This window comes from Lissotriton vulgaris, chromosome 4_1, assembly GCF_964263255.1.
Source record: "Lissotriton vulgaris chromosome 4_1, aLisVul1.2, whole genome shotgun sequence".
NCBI classification, from domain to species: Eukaryota; Metazoa; Chordata; class Amphibia; order Caudata; family Salamandridae; genus Lissotriton; species Lissotriton vulgaris.
The window spans coordinates 314,771,050-314,783,967 of record NC_141691.1 but is presented as its reverse complement, the minus strand read 5'-3'; the positions used below and the strand labels follow the sequence as shown (position 1 = coordinate 314,783,967).

General features: G+C 46.4%; 1 pseudogene; it reads right to left on the bottom strand.

The window, feature by feature from the left end:
- Positions 1–9,889: 9,889 nt before the first annotated feature.
- On the bottom strand, positions 9,890–11,520 carry LOC147718690 (uncharacterized; annotated as a pseudogene).
- Positions 11,521–12,918: the final 1,398 nt, after the last annotated feature.

Sequence of the window (12,918 nt, the reverse complement as noted above, 5' to 3'; positions counted from 1 at the left end):
CTCGCGATGTAGATCACTGCACTGTCGGGAATTATAAAGCAAACACCAATCTTCCCTCGCGGCAGCCGCTCGCGATCGGGAAATCCTGCTTTCTGCACACAAATCCTTTTCACCGCCGCCGTAACACCAACCCGGCGTTTACTTTAGAAAGGACACGCTTCTCTCTCTCTGCGCGGCAGCCGCTCGCGACCAGATAGAGGAACGGAGGAAAAGCCTTCCCTCCCGTCTGCTTGGCAAATGCGAGAGGACCTCGCCAAACAGAACTGTAGTCTAATACTAATACGAATCTCAATCCTGGAACAAGCTCCCCACACAGGGAACGCGACCACACTCTCTCTTCCTCAATTCCAAGGAGTAATCATTTACAGCGCCATCTAGTGGTCATCACAATATATAGACTCTGTTCCTTTTAATCCTTATGGGATTTGTAGTCCTGTAGGCGCCATTACTCGAATCCTGACAGTACCAGAGTGTTCTAAACAACTAGAGCACTAACAGTCTTACTTATAAAGTAAGACTTATAGTTAGGAATTAGCATTAAAAAAACCTATGAAATTCACTGAAAAAACCATAGGTTTCAGACCAGTTATAGTTAGGAATTAGCATTTAAAAAACCTATGAAATTCACTGAAAAAACCATAGGTTTCACACCAGTTATAGTTAGGAATTAGCATTTAAAAAACCTATTAAATTCACAAAAAAAAACATAGGTTTCACATCAGTTATAGCTAGCTGGAAATTTTACTGACATAAAACCATTGAAATTCCACGTTATAGTTAGTTGGACTCACTATAACTTGCGCGTGTAATGCACTGCTGATGACATCACATATTACATCACTCATGACATGGTCAGTGACATCACTCATGACATCACTGATGACATCATCCTTGTGACAGAGTGACAGACCTCCTTTCACTGTAATGTAACCCATGAAACACATATTGAAAAATATAAATTAAAATTTTTAAAAAAATGGAGATACCCATACCAGTTACAACAACCAATTCAATAATTCCACAATCTATATACACATTCACTCATTCACCAACAGTTATATATAGTTACTCATACATATATACACTCATCATATGTAGTGATACACCTATACATCCTGTTACACACCGATAGTCATCCAAAAGTTACTCACACACATACTCACACATGCAAATAAACTATTGAACATCCATTTATTTGCATATACAGCTATACACACACTACCACCTTGCTTCTAAGGAAACTTACACATACTTACTCTCTTAAACAATCACTTATAGAAACACATACTTATTTAAACAAGAACTCTTTCAATCTCTCACTCTCACATATACTCACTCATATACATCAATACTCACATATACTAGATTAAAACATATGTAGTTACTGATAAAGACACTAATGAGACAGTCATTCACTCACTAACACACACATATACACACTCATCCACCCATACAGTCCTGCACATATGCCGTCTTCAAAACACATAAAAACAGTGAGTCAGTCATTTATGTATCTATGTGCTAAGTAACACTCCCACCAAACCATACAGACACTCATACTGATACTAAAAAAACATCTAATAATCTATATACACACACATGTAGCTACTCACCAACCCATGCAGCAACTAATACACAAAGTGAAACACTGATACATATATTTAAATATTTAAACATTACTCGTTAATATATGTATTCACTAAGATACACTTAATAAGCCAGTTAACCAATCATTTTTTTTTTAAAACATCCATTTACACACTTATTTAAACATTTATTTTTCCATCTACCTTTACATATACATATATAAAACATATTTATTTTTCAGAAAGGCACACATTCACTGAATGGTGTCATCAGTGATGTCATGAGTGATGCCACTGACCATGTCATGAGTGATGTAATATGTGACGTCATCAGCAGTGCATTATACGCGCAAGTTATAGTGAGTCCAACTAACTATAACGTGGAATTTCAATGGTTTTATGTCAGTAAAATTTCCAGCTAACTATAACTGATGTGAAACCTATGTTTTTTTTAGTGAATTTAATAGGTTTTTTAAATGCTAATTCCTAACTATAACTGCTGTGAAACCTATGTTTTTTTCAGTGAATATATATATATATATATATATATATATATATATATATATATATATATATATATATATATATATATATATATATATATATATATATATATATATGCATGGGCGGGCCGACTTTCCTGCTGGGGTGACACCTGAAAGGCTGCTACAGTACAGCCCGAGTGTGAGTCCCAGCAGGTCACAGAGGCAGCCGTTCCATTGTCATGAACATGAAATGAAATGAAAAAAAATATTTGGTAGTAGTAGTAGTAAAATCTTTATTCGGTTTCATTATTACAAAGAAAACCATAAAAGTTTACAAACGTTTCATAAAATTTGACATTGCTAATGGCTATTCAATTCATTAAGAGAAAAAGTCATCATTACTTTATCAGAAAGGTTAGGGATTATTATTTTGAAGGTTTAGCCTGTGCTAAAAATGCATTTTAAAAAGGTTCTAACAAATTTACAAACGTATGCAGAGTTTAAAAATTGTATCCGAAGCATAGCAGGGCGGCATCTTCTAAGGTGAAAAGATCGGAGCAAAGGGATTAGCCAAAGTTTACGGTGTGCAGAGTAAAATTTGCAAAACAGTATGGTGTGCATTGTTGTCTGCTCTGATAGTTCATCACATGGGCAGGCAGTTAGACATTCTTCCCAACTATTTCTTTTAGGGAATGCTACCACCCTATGGAAAATGTTCAACCTGAATCTCGTAACTAGAAAATGTTCAAACTGTGAGTTTACACAGGTTAGGTATGGTTCCATTTCCAGGGTGGTCTTGGCTGCTATGGAGTGCTGTACGGATGGTTTCTTAATCTCCACGGTAATACGTAACTCTTCGAAATGGCTCAGCGCCTTTGCCTTTAGTTCTTTTTTTGTTATTTCGGCAATGGTTTCGGGATTATGGTAATACTCCGCCATTCCTAGATCTGTGAAAAGTTTTTTTACGTATATAAGCCAGTCTATTTTTTCAGCACTGTCTAAGGTCATGCAGTCCGTAATAATGGCTTTGGTGAGGGAGTTTTTTGATGAGACCCATATTCGGCGCCAAAGAAGTACGGGTTCGACTTTAGCCAAATCTTCGATGTGTGGTAGTCCCCGTTCTGCATGACAGGCGAAAGTAGAGACTCTTTTTGGAACCGCAAGCAAGAATCTCGTGAAGATATTCTCTGCTACCTGGAGGGCATTTGTGTTTTTATGTCCCCATAGGCCCGCCCCATGGAGTGCGATGGAGTGGCACTTAGCTCTATAGATCTGAAGTAATTCAACCGGAGGCTTTTTCCCCAGCTTTTGGGCGAATTTCATAAGAGCAGCAATAGAGCGGAGAAGTTGGTGTTTACGCGCTTCTATGGCTGCTCTCCAGTTGAGCTTCTCGTCTATCATAATCCCTAAATAAGGGTACTGGGGGGTGGTTTCTAGCTTTTCATTGTTGAGGAAGATGGCTTTTCCATGTTTCCTGACTTGGCCAGCAACCATAACATAGTTTTTTTTAATGTTTATATGGAGATCTAGGTCGCTCATGAATTTAGCATAGCTGTTCAGGGACTTTTGAAGCTCACGTGGGGTGCGTGCTAAGAGCACCGCGTCGTCCGCGTACAAGAGCGCGGGCACCAGTCTATTATTCACACGGGGCAGGTCCAAACCCCTCCTCAGCATTTCCACCTCGAGACCGTTGGTGTAGAGGGAGAAGAGGAAGGGGGCAAGGACGCACCCCTGCCTGACCCCACGCTTTACGGAAAAGGATTCCGACAATTCACCCCGTACTCCAAAACGCACCCTGGAAGAGGCGTTAGAGAAAAGTCACGAGAGCCTCATCTATTCCCATATTGGACAGCACCGACCATAATTTTGCATGGGAAACGCAGTCGAAAGCCGCGGAAAGGTCGACATAAACCATGTAGACCTTCCCGCGTTTTGCCGACACGTATTTTCCCAACAAAAGGGCCAAGTTCAAGGCTTGTTCCGTTGTTCCAAGTCCCTCTCGGAAGCCATACTGGATATCCGAGAGGGTCCCGGTATCGTCTGCCCAGTCCTGCAAACGCTGGAGTACCACTCTACCCAGTACTTTCCCCAATGAATCGAGGAGGGAAATAGGTCGATAACAAGTCACCTCCTCTCTATTGCCCTTTTTAAAAATGGGTACCAGTATTGATTGTGTCCAAGAGGTAAGTAGGCCACACTTCATTGTTGTGTTGAACACCCTGGTTATAATAGGGGCCCACAGGTCTAATTTAAATTTGAAAAAATCAACCGGTACCCCATCCGGGCCTGGGGCTTTTCCACTCTTGCTAGCGTTAACTGCCGCAATTACCTCGTGTAATTCAATTGCCAGTGGAATTGGGAATGGTTTATCCTGATTTGGGCTAAAGCTCCTACCTGTGGGGGCTACTGCCGGGGTTTGTCCGAAGATCTTAGCAAAGTGATTGACCCAGGTTTGGCCCTCAATAGCCACTTCTATGCTAGGGTGGTCATCTACGTCCGTCAGGAAAGGTGCTTTTACCACCTTCCAAAACAGATCGCTGTCTTTATTAAGTGAACTTTCATGCAGCTGATCCCATAGGGCCTTTTTTAGCTCTTCTTTTCGCGCTTTACACACGAGCCTGTATTGTTTCCTCAAATTCCTAATCTCCTCCTGATTTCTTGTTGTTTTAGATAATGCTCTCTTTAAGTTTCTATGGGCAGCGGTACAATCTGGGTTACACCAACCTTTTTTTCTTTCCTTAAACCCTTTCTGATTCCCGGTAAGGCATTCATTTACTTTAGCTAGTATTAGTTTAAAATGGGTTATAACTTTCTCTTCGCTGGCCTCAAGGTCTAAACAGTTCAATATTGCAGCTTTTGCTTCAGTTACCACCTTGTTTGTCAGCTCATTAGGGTCGATCTTTCCCCACCCCAAAGTGTAGCCATTTGTTTTTGTGAGCTGTATGTTGTTCTGGGTAAGGGTGGACATTATAGTCTGGGCTAGTGGCTGGCCTTGTTCCAAGATTAGTTCAAAGGCTAGGGCCGAGTGGTCGCTCAACGTATTAATTTTAACTTTGAAGTTTGTGGTCCTATTTACTAGGGTCGCTGTGATGAGGATATAGTCGATAGTTGTTTCACAGCCCCTGCCGAGGTAGGTGGGGTCCAGTTTCCCAGTTAAGGGGTTAATTTGGTTTAATATGACTAGGTCCAAGCTGGACATAGTTTCATTTAACAAATCACCCACCACTGAATGACTAAAGTGGGTTATTTGAGCTTCTGAATCGCCTCCCATCCCACAAACATCGCTGTTAGGCATCATACAGGGATGATGGTTAAAGTCACATCTGCAGACAATGCTTGCGGGTTCCAGCCCTTGTGTTAGTCTCGTGCCACTAGTCAGTTTCTTACAAAGGGCCCCCAGCATTTTTGTTCTCTCTGTTTCCCCTATATTATCGTATAATTTAACGAGAATTATTGTCCTCTTTGTCTTGAAGACCAGCTTTAGGATTTGATAGTGGGGGGGTCTACACTAAGTACTGTGACTTCCAGACCTGGTATAGTGTTTGATATGTAAATTACCAGCCCACCTTTGGGTCTTCCATGGGTTCCTGCAATCCCTGCTGAGAAGTAAGTTTTGTAGCCTATCAGGTGCATTTCTTTCGTGAGCCAAGTCTCCTGAAGGGCCAAAACTCGGCATTCTTTAACAAAGTCTTGGATACTTCCATCCAGAATTTTCTCTCGGAGACCCGCAACATTCCAGAACATTATTTGGATATTTTCTGCTCTCCTGGAAGGAACCTGTCCTTTATTTGACCTATTTTCCATGTCTCTTACGGCTATCTCTGAGTCTATGTTAAGTTCCCTATGAGTTAAAATGGGGGTCATGTTTGTTTTACTCCGTCTGATGGGATCTTCCACCTCCCTCGGACTTGTTCCATTCAATTGGGTCAGTTGGAGTTGACCTTTATTACTGCAATTTTCAGCTGGGATGCCTAGGATGGTATCGTCCAAAGGGGTATCTTCTTTTGTCATATGGGGTTCTTGCAGCGAAAATTGATTGCTGGCAAGTCAGTCTATTCCTTCTAGGCCACTCAGCGTTGAGAAGGGGTTGAATATTGGTATGTTGTAATCTGGGAGTATCGAATGGTAGTTGTTATTAAACAAATTGCTCTGATAAGGATGGGGATAAGGTGGCTGCGGGAGTTGGTTTGAGAAGTAATTCTGAGTGAATTGATTCTGAGTGAATTGATAGCCTACTTCTCTCCACTCTGGGTGTTGCCTTCTAATGTGATGGTGAGTTGGCTTGTTTATTAATTCCCGTGGGTAGAAATAGCTGACATAATGTGTCGAAATGTTGTCCCCCCCTGTAGCCTCATACCAATCACCTATGGTTCTCACCACCCTATGATCCTTAAAATTGATGATTATCACATCCCCCCTTTTGTCTTTCGGCCTTGACCCCACCCAGACAGCCCGCCTTACTGACAGGATTTCTCCATTAACATGTGCAGGGAGGGGTCTATTCTGCTTCAACCAGTAGATAGTTTTGTTTTTTAAAGCGTGGTAATTTTCTCTGACCCCTTCAGCTAATTCTGGTACTCCTGCCATAATGATTGTATATGGTGCAGATTCGGGAGGTAAATCAACTATCCTGCGTCTAAATCTTTTTGGGCGCTGTGGTGACTGCTCGCCCGGCTCTCTAGTTGGTATGAGGTTCGTAGGAGGATTAAGGTTGGTGTTTGGTACGGGGAGGGTTCTTTCTACAGGATTCTTCCCTGTCGTGTTGTTACCCCTTGCAGTTGCTTTCACCCCATCTTTTACCTGATTGCTGTTGAGTGGTTTTGAATTTTCATTATTTATTGTTTCTTTTGAGCTTTTGGCCACCGCTTTTTTCCCTTGCGTTGTTCCAGGTTTCAAGGACGCACTACTGGTAGATGGTTGTTCCAGTGGTAGAGCGTTTTGGCCTGTGGGGTTTTGTGTAGAATGTTTATGGAATTGTGGCGATAATTTGGTAATGACCGCAGTGTTATCTTCTATTTGTTTGCCCAAATTTTCTAAATGGGAGGTTATTAGTCTTGTTCTCTCCAGAAGAGGAAGCATAAGTGCCTTCACTATTACCTCTATTCTGGAGAAAAGTTCAGCCTCCATTTCATGAAAAAGTCCTGTCGTGGTGCGAGTTTTCTGCGCCGTGCTGGGCATGGGGGGTGTTGTGGGTGAGGGGGTTGTGTTCAAGATGGTAATTGTGCTTGAGGAGGGGGGGGGAGGTTGTCTCTTTCGTTTCTTCGGATGATTGTTTATTTGTTTTAATGGAGGTGGAGGGGAAACAGAGAAATTGGGGGAGCTAGATAGTCTAGATGTGTTAGGGCTGACTAGAAGGATTTCAGGGGCTGCATCTGGTTCGTTACTGGGTGTGTGAATTAATCCGTCTCTCACCTCATTTCCCAGAAGCGCAAGTGAATCAATGTCAATAGAGGGAATGATGGAGGTCTGGGAATCAGAAACGTTCACATTTGGTGAGTGGGCTTTCCCAATCAAACCTAGGGAAGAGCGCTTACCGGTTAACAGGTCCATTGATAGGCGATTTTCAGTATCCGCTATTTCTTTTTCTAAAACGATTGTGACTCTTTTAAAGAATTGATCGATAGTTCCTGTTACTGGCCCCTTCGATGTATTTACAGTTATATTCTTGGATTTTGCATGGTCCGAAGACATGGTTGTTCGGGGGTATATTGGACGAGGAGCAATGTCTAGTACGCCGTAAATTGGTAGGAAAATCCTTGCTGGTAGCAGCAGTAAAAATTGACACTTACCAAAGAATAGGCGTTAGAGGGGTGGCCTGTCCCGTCATTGATCGTCCTTGGACGCCCACAGACGGTCCCGCCCTTGTCCCGGGCTTCTCCCGGCGCACTCCCGCGCAGCGGGACACGTCTACCTTTAAATAGCAAATAATTTGATTGGCGGGTGGGCAGGGCCGGCAGGGAGAGCAGCCCAGCTGATCGGAATAGGGCACGCAGGGACTCCTGGTCCTCGGAGTCCCTGCTGGTGCTCGCAGCCCTGCCGGTCAATGGAAGACAGCCCCCTTGACAATACTGCTCCATTAGTTTTAGCCGCACTGCGGGACCCGCGAAGCGGGTCCGGCGAGGCGTTGCTTCAGGCTGAATGCAGGCTCCAATGGAAAGCAGGGCAGAGTCTCAAGCTACTCTGTGCTGGTCGGCCTTTCGGCGTCCAGGTAAAGATTTGGTAGAGCGCACTGCGGCCAAGCGGCTTCCTGGCGCTGGGGACCTGATCAAAGCTCACAGAGGGAACCCAGGGAGACTAAGAGGGGAAGGCCTGAGAGAAAAGAAAGGTTTTGAGGGCTTTCCGGATGTGGGTGTAGATGGGGATAGAGCGAATGGAGAGTGGAAGACTATTCCAGAACTGGGGGGCCAGGACTGAGAATCGGGTACCCTCCGTTCTGGATTTGCGGAAGCGGGGGATATGCAGAAGAGAAAGGGAAGAGGAACGAAGAGTGCGGCTGGGGGCATGAGAGGAGATGAGAGAGGTGATAAACAGGGGAGCAGAGCGGGAATGAGCCCGAAAGGCTAGACAGGCCAGTTCAAAGAAAGATCTGAAACGGACAGGGAGCCAATGAAGGGACTTGAGAACAGGGGTGATATGAGAGGATTTAGGGAGGGAGAGGATGAGGAGGGCAGCTTGGTTTTGAATGGCCTGGAGTCTGCGAGTTTTGTAGGCGGGTATTCCCACGTACAGGCCATTCCCATAGTCGAGGCGGGAGGTGACAAGGGCCATGACTATGGTTTTGAGTGCGTTGATGGAGAAAAACCGCGAAATTTTCCGGATAAGACGGAGGGAGAGAAAACAGGAAGACACGGCGGAACTGATCTGACTATGCATGGATAAGTCATGGCTGACTTTGATACCCATTTACGGACAGAGGAAGCGGGCAAAGGGGGGGGACCAAAAGAGAGGGGCCAGTGTGCAGGAGACCAAGGGTTCGAGGGACCACCAGTGAGGACAAGTTCCGTCTTGTCAGGATTGAGCTTCAGGTGGTTAGCGCTCATCCACTCAGAAATAAAAACTAAGGTGGAACAAAACTTAGGGAGAGAATCAGGTGTAGAAGAAAGGTCGAAAACGAGCTGGAGGTCATCTGCGTAGTTGTACACAGAGAGCCCCAGCTCAAGAAGGGAAGTGATGAGGGGATGGATATAAAGATTGAAAAGAAGGGGGGAAAGAGAGGAACCTTGGGGAACGCCACAAGTAACCGGGCGGGGAGAGGCAGAAAAGCCGGAGAGGTGAACCGCCTGGGACCTGTCCCGAAGGAATGACGCGAGCCAAGAGAAGGCCGCGCCCCGAAAGCCCGCTGCGCTGACACGGTCGAGAAGGATGGAGTGGTCAACCGTGTCAAACGCAGCGGACAGATCGAGTAGGACCAGGGCTTGGGGGAGTTTAGAGTCGGCCTTCCCCTTGAGTTCGTCCAAGACTGCAAGGACCACTTCCTCCGTGGAGTGGCCTGGGCGGAAACCCGCCTGATGGGATGCCAAGAGGCCGTTCTCCTCGATGTAAGTAGAGAGGCAGCAGGTGACATGGGCTTCAAGGATCTTGTCAAGATAGGGAAGAAGGGAAATGGGTCGAAAGTTAGCAGGGAGAGAAGGATCCAGACCGTTTTTTTTTAGGATAGGGAGGACTATAGCGGATTTAAAAGAAGAGGGGACGGAACCAATAGCCAGAGAGGAATTAAGAAGAGCAAGAGGGGGGCGGGACAGTTGGTAAAGAGAGTTTTAAGAATGCGTGCCGGCGCGCAGTCCGCGGGAGAGCCAGATTTAACTTTGATCAGAAGTTTTAGAAATAAATCAGGAGAAATGGGGGGGGGAGAGAGAACGAAAGAGGAAGGGGGGGAGAAAGAGGACAAGTGAGACGGGGTTGAGGCACAGTGGGGATGTTGGCTTTAATCTTCACAATCTTGTCGGTGAAGAAATCATTAAGTGAGGAACAGAGGGACTGTGAAGGGACCAGACTAGGGGTGGAGCGATCAGAGGTAGCAAGATTGTGGACCAGGGAGAAGATTTCGCGAGATTTATTAGCAGAAAGAGCTACTCTCTCAGTGAAATATGCGGTTTTAGCCACTAGGATCGCTTTTTTATATTCGGTGGGAAGTAGTTTATATTTGGCGCGCAAAGAGGGACAGTAATTCCGTCTCCAGTGGCGTTCTGACCGCCTGAGGTCGAGTTTAAGCTTTTTAAGCTCTGGAGAAAACCATTTGTGCGCATCGTAGAGGCGGACCGCCTTGATCTTTCTAAGCGGGGCACCTAGATCACATGAAGAAGATAGCCATGTGCCAATGGCGTTGACCTGGGATTCGAGAGGAAGATCAGTAAGGTCTGGGGCGGAGGAAGCCAAGGAGAGCGAAAGGGAATGAAGGTCGGTCTGATTCCATTTACGGGCTAGAATGTTTTTCGGAAGAGGGGGCTTATCAACCGCGCCCAAGTGAATAGAAAAAGAAATAATAAAGTGATCGGACCAGACACAAGGGGATATGGAGGGTGGCGAAACAACAGGACGTGAGGACCAGATTTGATCCAGGATGTGACCCTGGGCGTGGGTAGGGACTGTGACATGAGATGTAAGGTTTAAGCACTGGAGAGTGGCAGAAAAATCTTTAGAAGGAAGATCTTCCCTAGGATCGCCCGGCCAAACGTTAAAGTCGCCGAGCAGAAGGACAGAGGAGTTGTTTACCACCAGAGTGGCCAAGAGGTCCTGAAGGGAGGCTACAAAGGAAGGCATAGATTGGGGGGGCCGTACACGAGGACAACAGTAAGGGGGGCAGAAAGGTTAAGGGAGCGGGCCACCAAGTAGTCCACGTTGGGAATGAGGGGGTGAGTCAGAAGTTGAAATTTGAGGGTAGACCGAATGATCATCGCCACACCGCCCCGAATCTTACCATCCGGACGGTCAGCTTGGAGGGCGTAGTGGGTATCGGGGAGAATGGCTAGAAGATCGGGGAGGGAATCGACGGTGAACCAAGTTTCAGTCAGAAAAAGGAAGTCTGGGGAATCGGTGGTCAAAAGGTTGAAAAGTGCCGTCTGGTGTTTGACTGCAGAACGGGTGTTGAGCAGATAAGCGGAGGCTACAGTTGGAACAGAGGGGGGAAGGGGGACGGGAGTGGGGTCAACAGAGAGAAGGGTGGGGCTGTGAGAGACCGGGATCGGGTGAGAAGGGGAAGAGACGAGAATGCCAAGAGTATCAAGATGACACAGAAGTGAGGGGGAAGGTGAGGAGATAGCAGAGAGTGCAACGAGTTGAGCTGTAGTATAAACCAAAAAAGGAGCAGAGTGTGTGGCCCCTGGTCCCGGCCCGTCGCGGACGGGCGCAGACGGGCTTAACTTAGGCGCAACTTCGGCGCGCCTTCGTCGCGCCCGCTGCGCTCGTCCGCTGCGCGGCCGGGGATGAGTAACCATAATGTAGGGACACATGGGGGAGGAGGATCAGGGGGGCGTGGCAGGGAGGGAGGAGCCAAAGAACTGCAGCGCAGAGCCCAAACCCGCCCAAGATGGAGGAGCCGCCCGTCCCACTCCGATAGTCAGGCAAGGAGGGGCGATCAGCGGAGGCGGTCTGGGTCGCGTGCAGGAGAGGGGGCAGCCAGGGAAGATCAGAGCGCTAGGTCCGGAGCGCTAACAGAGCATTGCAGGTAGGCAGTATTAAAATGTCACAAAAAATAACGTTGCTCCCGGAGACGCCTCGGGAGGTCTGGAGGTATGAAGCAGGATGGGCAGTATGACAATGGGCCGGCAGAGGAGACACAGCATGGAGCATCTCCCCCCATCCCAGGCCTCAGGAGATGACGTTGAGTTCTTGGGGAGCTGCTGATGCTTTCAAGCAGCACAATTAGCAGGGGCCGTGAGCTTTAGTCCCTCACAGCAGGCCACAACGATCAGATACAAAGCTAAGGGGCGTGGGTGGGGGCGTCGTTTGGGGAGTGGGGTTAGTGCCAACATTCTTAGTTTAAAAACTGTGAAGTGACAGACCGGATTGAAATTGAAAGTTTCATTGTTATGAATGTGTGCAATGGGGAGAGTGCTAATACAGCTAAGAGTGGAAATACTCCGGAAAAAACACGAAGGACTGAAATAACTACATTTAAAGAACAGTATGACTTAAAATGGAAAAAAATAAAAATTCGATTTTGACAATGCTGTAGTGGAAAATGTAACTAACCCTCCATGTTGAGGCTAAGGGAGACATGAGAGCAGAGGAGAGATAAAAGAGAGAGACAGAGCCAAAAGGAAAAATAAGAGACGAAGTGGGAAGTAGAGACAAACAGAGAAGGGGAGAGGAAAGAGTGAGAAATAATTGACGAGAGAAGATAGTGAAAGAATCGAGGGGGGACATTATTATAGATAAGCACAATGAGGCAGGGAGACAGAGGGTGACAGACAGAAGGAGACAGACAGAGGGAAGGGGGAAACAGAGGGAAGGGGGCGACATAGGGAGGGAGACAGACAGACAGGGAGACAGATAGAGGGAGATACAGGGTGGAGACCGACAGAGACAGACAGAGGTATAGAGACCGAGAGAGAGGGAAAGAGAGGGAGGCCGAGAGAGAGAGAGAGACTGAGAGAGGGAGACCGAGAGAGAGGGAGACCGAGAGAGAGGGAGACAGAGATGGAGGGGGACAGAGGGACAGAGACTGAGGGATGGAGACTGAGGGACGGAGACTGAGGGACGGAGACTGAGGGACGGAAACTGAGGGAGGGAGACTGAGGGAAGGAGATTGCGGGATGGAGACAGAGATAGACAGAGGGAGACAGAGAGAGAGGGAGACTGATAGGGCGGGGGACAGATAGGGCTGGGGACAGAGGGAGAGAGACAGA